The sequence below is a fragment of the Vombatus ursinus genome, unplaced genomic scaffold (genome assembly GCF_900497805.2).
Source record: "Vombatus ursinus unplaced genomic scaffold, bare-nosed wombat genome assembly UNPS02014791.1, whole genome shotgun sequence".
Classification (NCBI taxonomy): Eukaryota; Metazoa; Chordata; class Mammalia; order Diprotodontia; family Vombatidae; genus Vombatus; species Vombatus ursinus.
This window is the reverse complement of record NW_020954569.1, coordinates 58,078,289-58,086,474: the sequence shown is the minus strand read 5'-3', so window position 1 is coordinate 58,086,474 and position 8,186 is coordinate 58,078,289. Positions and strand designations below refer to the sequence as shown.

Genomic DNA, 8,186 nt, shown 5'->3' with positions numbered 1-8,186 from the left:
TCAGGTTCAGAAGTTTCCATTCAGCCAAAGGGCTGCACTTGAGTACCTAGAGGGCCACATGTGGCCTAGAGGCCACAGGTTTCACACCACTGACTTACAGTCTTTTTTTTTTTTACACCACAATATTGTTTATTATATGACTTTTTACAACACAAACAAAAAATACAGAACTTCTAATACGTGAATACAGCTAAATGCAGAACGGTGACTTTTTTCTCTTCAAGAGGCCATGATTCCCATTTCTAGTAAAATAAAGAAGAGACTGCACACAGATAGAAACAAGTTGGTAGTTAACTCTACATTTTTATCTAGAAATTACCTATTAATGCATTTTTCCTGCTACTTACAATGAAGTGTAAAAACAGAGATAAAGGAAAGTTTTATTCACTTGTATAGCATATGAAAGATGCTATATTCTGTTTTTAGCAGGTCCAGTGTACAGAAAATATCTAAATTTAAATGTTATTACAAAAATGAAGCAGTAATGAGAGTCTTCTGGCTAAAGAAGTCACTAAATTGAGAAGAGTATATATTTAAAGAATCCAAAACAAGGAAGTCTGTTATTAAAAGCTTTAGGTGCACTGGAAGCTTATGGGGTTTGTCTTTTTGTTTTTTGGGTTTTGTTTTGGTTGTTTTTTTTTTTTTTGTTTTTCTGCCATGTGTATTTTTGAACAATGGAAGTGTCAAAAAAAGAAAAGGCCAGCTGTGTTAGACTGGGTCACATTCTGATCTGTGGAGAATTCTGAGAGAAAGAGAGAGAGAGAGTTCACAGTGATTTCTCCTCCACGCAAACCTTCCAAAATCTTTTTATTTTGGAATATCCTGTGAACACTCAAACCACCAGAACATGATTGTACAACAGTAAAATATTCTCTTGCATTAAAGAGAAGACATTTAAAAAAAAATTGGAAGGTACTTAAAGATGTTTCCTTCTAAGTACATGACACTGCTACACAATTCAAGGCATCTTAATTTCCATCAACCGGAAAAATAAATAAATAAAAACTTTGTCATACTATTAAATCCATCATTATGGATACAAATGGTGCAAAATTGGTCAAACAGATCCAACAAACACTGATGTTCAGGCTGGCATATTGGCAACTAATACAGAACTGGTGGTCACTAATGGCTTTAAAAGATCTTTCCTTTTTTCTTGTTCTTTTCCAAAGTTCTGAAAAAGTTTTGCTGTTCCAAAACCCCCTGCTGAGTTTGCCAGTTGGCTTTGTCATCCTCAAACTGGTGCTGTTTTTCCTCTAATTCCCTGTGCTGTGCCTCTAGGTTCTTTTTCATTTGCTCAAGACGCCACTGGAGCTCGGCTTCAGAGTCTTGCAGCTTCTGCACCTTTTCTTTGACCTTCATCTCAAACACCTGCTCCATTTCCATTTCTATCTTCTTTATCTTGGCTACATGCTCCTTTCTTTCTTCTTCCATTTGGTCTAGGGAGCTCTTGGAGTCTGAAAGATCTTCCATTTAAATACTGCTGACTCAGCTCTCTGTGTGATCACAAATAAGGCCAACATCTCTGAACCTCAGATATATGGTTAAGACTCTAAGTTGGTGACGCTGTGTCAGTGGTGAAGGCAGCATTGGAGAATTGTGGCCAGTGGCCTGGCTGGAGGAGGGGATGTTGGTCAGTTAGCAAGAGGCTCACTTTGTTCTTGTTGTTGTCCACCCTGTTGTATGTCAGAGCCACCAGCTTCTGGCTCCAGTAGTTCTCATAGTGTATATTGCCAGTCATGTCCTTCAGGTCTTGCATGTAGGTTCTTTGAACACGTATGTTTTTTAGAATTGTGAAATCACAACAATCACCATTTTCAACTTCTTTTTTTTTCTTTTTTTTTTTTAGATTTTTAGGCAATTGGGGTTGAGTGACTTGCCCAGGGTCACACAGCTAGTAAGTGTCAAGTGTGTGGTCTGAGGCCGGATTTGAACTCAGGTACTACTGACTTCAGGGCCGGTGCTCTAGCCACTGCACCACCTAGCTGCCCCCATTTTCAACTTCTGCAACACCCCAAAGATACTGCCTTCCTCGGACCCTTTTGCCATTAACTTCAATGATGGTATTACTACCAACCACAGCAAGAGGTAAATGGTCCTTTATCTCCCCCCTGCCTTGGCAAGGCAATTGGGGTTAAGTGACTTGCCCAGGGTCACACTGCTAGTAAGTGTCAAGTGTCTGGTCTGAGACTGTATTTGAACTCAGGTCCTCCTGGCTCCAGGACCAGTGCTCTATCCACTGCGCCACCTAGCTGCCCCCCTTTATCTTTTCAACAAACTTATTTTCTTCATCATCTGTTTCTGGAAATTCATATATTTTAATTTCATGCTCCTGAATTTCTTTCATTATCTGCTTCTTGAACTGCTGACACTCCTCAGGGGTCCCCATGTCCGCTGGGGATGATGTTCTCCTTGTGCAAACAATTCATAAACCTGATGTCCAGCGGCTTGAGGCCATGTCCTGAGGGGGCAATGAAGTATAAACAATACTGCACCCAGTTGTCTGACATCTGCTGTCTGTTCACCCGAGATTCTGTGTTAACATAATGATAAAATTTACTGTCAATGTAGTCAATAACAGGCTGCCAACAATTATATTGTCCACTGCATCACCAAATCAGGGAGTACCCCCTATTGTGAGCAATAACTGAACACCACCTTCTTTGATTAAAACGTTGGCTTGTTCCACCTCTACGGTCTTTTTAATTCTATGTGAGGGACCGGGGTACTCTGAAGAATGCAAGTCTGTTAGGAATAATGAGTTGATTAATGTTGACTTCCGCAATCCAGATTCTCCTACTACCATAAGCGTGAATTCAAACCCTCTCTTCACAGATTTTCTGTATACTGGATTTTGGAGATTTGCAAATCCCACGTAGCCTTCAAGGTTCTTCTCTTGAGCTACTTTGTAGAGATTATATTTCCATCATTCCAGTGTTCCAAATATCAATGGAGTATTTCCACAAAGGCATGGTAAAATGAGGAATTCCAAGAATGGTATGTTGCAAAGTCAAGCCAAGAAGTGTAATCCATGGCACCCACCGCAGCCACCACTGGGCTCCTGTTCTCAGCCTCTTGCCCACTGACCAACATCCCCTCCTCCAGCCAGGCCACTGGCCACAATTCTCCAATGCTGCCTTCACCACTGACACAGCGTCACCAACTTAGAGTCTTAACCATATATCTGAGGTTCAGAGATGTTGGCCTTATTTGTGATCACACAGAGAGCTGAGTCAGCAGTATTTAAATGGAAGACCTTTCAGACTCCAAGCCTAACGCTCTCCCTACTATGTTGTTCTGATTCTCAACTATATTCCATTAACCACGATATGTATGAATAAAAGAGAAACAGAGCTCTTCCCCAAGGGATTTACACTTTATTTGGAGAATATAATACACTCATAAAATTAAGAAAGACAAAGTATGGTAGAGGGCTAAAATTGAAGGATATATATTAGTATGTAAAAAATACTAAATGCTATCAAGAGGTTTAAAACAAAACAGGAAACATCATTCATGGTGTGACTTGGTCAAGTCACTTAACTACTCTGACCCCTAGTTTCCTAACACATAAAATCAGTACAATAATGCACATTCTCTATACCTCACATGGTCATGATGAAGGTTAGATGAGGTAATGGACATTAAAGTAATATGAAGCATTCAATAGTGGTGTAATGTCACGTGCCCACACTTGGAGATTTGTATACATTTTCCGGGCATAAAAATTGGCTACATGATATATTTATATGGTGATCATATGAAACATAACTAGGGGCAGCTAGGTGGTGCAGTGGATACAGCACCAACCCTGAAGTCAGGAGGACCTGAGTTCAAATTCGACCTCAGACCAAACACTTGACACATACTAGTTGTGTGACTCTGGACAAGTCACTTAACCCCAATTGCCAAAACAAAAACAAAAACAAAAATAAGAAGCATAACTAATGATCAAATGGGTGATTAATGTTGCTATTTAGTGAAAGTATCTCTCCCCAAAATAAGTGCCAGTTTTACTGTCCACAAGGAGCTAAGATGTAAATGTTATCAGGAGAGGGAGAGTTGTCTAGAAGGAAAGTGTATATAAGAAAGTTTAATTTCTTGTTGTTAGATTGGGGGTTGGAACAAAGGAGTGGGGGGTAGTGTTGGTGAGATCTAGGATGTGAAAGTAGAAAGCCTGCATCCTAGTACAACTGACAAAACAAAAATGAAGTAATAAAAGTACTCTGAAAAAGAGTAAGAAAGAAGGGTGGAGATAAGAAGTTGGGTAGGAAGCTATATTAGAGAAATTTGAAGTTGGGAAAACAGAAAAATAGGAGAAGAAATAGGACAACCAATATACATCTGCTGATATAGATAGAAAAATATTAGATCATCAGCCAAGAATGTTTCGAAGAGAAGAAGAACCACTAAAGGAATCTGACCAGATGAACAGAAAGCACCAGGAAAAGAGAGACTTGGTAAGAGATACTGGCAAAAGTCAGGAACAACTTGTCCAATCCAGGTGCAGATGACTGAAAGGAAAATAGTTTCAATTCGTAGTTCAGCACAGAAACCTAAAGTTCAGACACAAAGATCATTACATCATCCAGGGCCAAAAAATTTCAGAAAATGACCACATCCACAAGCTCTTAAAAAAAATATATGGTAAGCAAAAACATCCAAACAGTAACCAAAGTTTTCATTTTTCAAATTAATATTTAGATATCATGCAACACAAGCCAGAAATTCATCCATTATCTATAAATACAAACAAATGCTACCCATCCCAAAAGAATCAATCTACTTGACTATAACTAAAGGATAATATGGGGGAAATATATATATATATATGTATGTATATGTATGATGCCAGGAATAAAACTTAAATATTTTTCCCATAAATTTATACAACAAATGTTGACCAAGCAGAATGCCATATTGTTTCTTAATCTGTTTTAATGAAAACAATCAGAAACCTATATCTATATAATTCCTGAAAGGATGCTCTGGGGAAAAAATAGTGTGTGTGAGGTAGTTTGTAAACACACCGGGAGCAATCCAACATCTGACAGATGGTAAATGTAGGACTGTGGCTGGCTGAATTTTCACAGGCTCATCGAGAATACAAAAATTGGGAGGGAGGCAGCAATTGCAATGGATTAAGGAATAGATACGCAAGATAGAAAGGCCAAAATGAGCCTTATGCATGAATGGCTTTGCCAATTCCCACTGGATCTCATCTCACAGATGAATTGTAATGCTTCCTATGGCCCATCACGTTCCCAAGATAAATGTATGGAAGATGCCCTAGGAATAAAGATCCTCTTTTGACAAATGCTGCTTCCAACATGTGCTTCAGAGAGCAGAGGAAAAAATGAAAAATTAGAAAAAGAGATGTATGCCATTGAATATGTCCTTAAACCTTGTGGTTAAGAAATGATGCCTAGAGCAGAGGATAAAGGATTGAATCTTAATCCAAGAAGAACTACTACAGAGAGAGAATGAAACTCTTGCCTGCAAAGAGATTTTAAGAAAAATTCATCTGATGACAATTATCTTTTATGTCACTTTCAGGCTTTAAGTATTATAGCAACTTGTAACCTAAATATGAGTTTGGCACATGTGACAAAGATCAAATGATAGGGGGATGCTTATTTTAAGAGAAAAATTTTACCAAGAGAATTCAGTACTGGTTGTCTGAAGCATATAAAGAGTCTTGTCGATGTTCAGATATGATAAACATCAGATCACTTCTTGACTTGCTTTGCTGACAGTTTCATTTCTTAGATGATTGAAGAAGCATGAAAAGAAATCTTAGTCTGGACTTGATTCTTATTAACAAGGAAAAACAGGTAGCTGAAATGAGGGTGGTTGGAAATCTGAGAGAAAATAATAGTGACATTTTGGAATTCTAAATAGCTAAAGAAGGAAACACTACATAATTGGGTACACAATAGACTTTAGTAAAGAAGATTGAAAAGAGAAAAAAAAAAAGATCTCAGAGCAGAGCAAAGGCAGATATAATGGAGACTGATTCTAAAAGAGCAAAGAACTTGAGAGAGAAGGAAGACTGAGAAATCAAAGTCTTAACATATAATCAGAAATTTACCAAATAAATCAGAAATATGAAGAAGAAAAGGGGAAGACAAAGAAATCATTGTGGCTACACAGAAAACTCTTGGATGGGTTCATATTTTAAAAGATCAAATAAAAAAGACAAAAGGAGAGGTACATAAAGGTAATTTTGACTATGGCTTGAAAATTTAAGAATAGTCTCAGAGAGATTAATTCACATGGTGCTATCTCTAGCCAGATATATAGGTGTGTCTGTGTGTGTGTACATACGCACATATGTATGTGTGTGCAATCTGCATATATACATATATGCATATACATGTACATGCAAACATATATGCATGTGTATATGTGTATGTATGTATTTCTTAGTTTGCTGAAATTCTGAAAGTATTTAGCTGTTTTTTGCCTTGTCAATTTGCACATGGACTACCCAGCTCAGCTTTGAATTCTTTTGAAGGAATGATTTAAGTCGTTCCCTTTTGATTAATATTTGATTATTTTCTTTGGTATATTCCAAATTTCACTTTGGTTTATTATAAACAGAGAGGCAGTGTAGTACAGTAGTTAGAGAGCTAGTTTTGAAGCTAAGAAGACCTAGGTCTTCTAAGTCCTTAGCTTGATTATGATGATTTTGGTGAGTTAAATTTGAGGTTTATTTCCACTGGCTTTCTGTGGATTCTCTTGATTTGTAGGTGTGACTTTTTGTATAACAAAGAAAACCTGCCTATGATGCAAAAGGACCCAAGCCTTTTCTAACAAATATGGAATAAAAAAAATCACGCAGACACTTTCTCTGCTCTTACTATAAGAATCAGTGTGGAACTGGAACTGGAGGCTGTGGCAGACAGTTATTATCTCCATTTTATAGAAAAGAAACCTAAAGTAGGAGGACTTAAAAGTCATACAGCTAGTACATGCAAGAGTCAGGAATCAGACCTCCATATTCTGATGTCAGTGCTCTCTCCACTCTACCTACCTCAGAAATACCCAAACAATGTCAGCTAATGAATCGTCACCATAGAGGGAGGTCACAGCTGGCATACCAAAGGACTATGAACAAAAATCACAGACTGAAAGCAGTTCATGTGAAAAAGGTAGCAAGGAGCCACAGTACTGGACTTGAAGTTAAGAGATCTGAGTTCTAATCCTGGCCTCAGAAACTTAGCATTTGTGTAACCCTCCACAAGTAACTGAACTACTCTATGCCTCAGTTCCCCCATATGTAAATTGTGAATAATGATAACATCAACCTCTCAAGGTTATTTAAAAAATCAAATTAAATAACAAATAAAAGTGCTTTGCTAATTTTAAGGCACTATGTAAATATTTGATATCATTGTTTTTAAAAAAGACATGAGTTATAATTGATTATAAGATCGTTACCAATCTGCTAAGGATAATGTTATCTTATATTGTACTAGTAGTGTCCAGATCAAGGGATACAAAAGATCCACTGTATTCTGCACTGGTCACAGAACTTCCAGATTATTGTGCCTAGTTCTGAGTGACACACCTCACGAGAAACATTAACAAATAGGAGGTAACAAGACTAGGATAGTTTGGGGTTCAAAATCACATCATATTAAGAATAATTGAGGAAACTGGGGGATTTTAGTATGAACGCTTGTAGGTATGCAAATATCTAAAGGATTGTCATGTAGAAAGGCATAAAAATTATTCTGTTTGGCCCCAGAGAGCAGAACCTGGACCAATGGGTAGAAGATACAGAAAAGAAAGTTTCAGCTTAAAAGAATTAATAATGAGGAAGTCATAGAAATTAGCTACCCTCATGAGCCAAGCCATTCTTATTATAGGTACAATCCACATAGAATTATTTTATGAGAAAATCTTGCACTCATTTGTAACTATACCCCAAAAGTCACTAAACTGTTCATATTCTCTGACTCTTTGATGCCATAACTAGGTCCATATCCCCAAAAGGGCTAAGAAAGAGGGAAAAGATCTATATGTACAAAAAGTTTATGTCATATCTTTATGTAGTATCAAAGAATTGGAAAATAAGAGGATAGCCATCAATTGTGGAATGACTGAGCATATGAATATTGCATCATAAGAAATTATGAAAGCTATGGTTTCAGGGAAAGCTGGGAAGATTTGTATGAGCT

General features: G+C 37.4%; 1 pseudogene; it reads right to left on the bottom strand.

The window, feature by feature from the left end:
• Window positions 1–1,090: 1,090 nt before the first annotated feature.
• LOC114048160 lies at window positions 1,091–2,899 on the bottom strand (annotated as a pseudogene).
• Window positions 2,900–8,186: the final 5,287 nt, after the last annotated feature.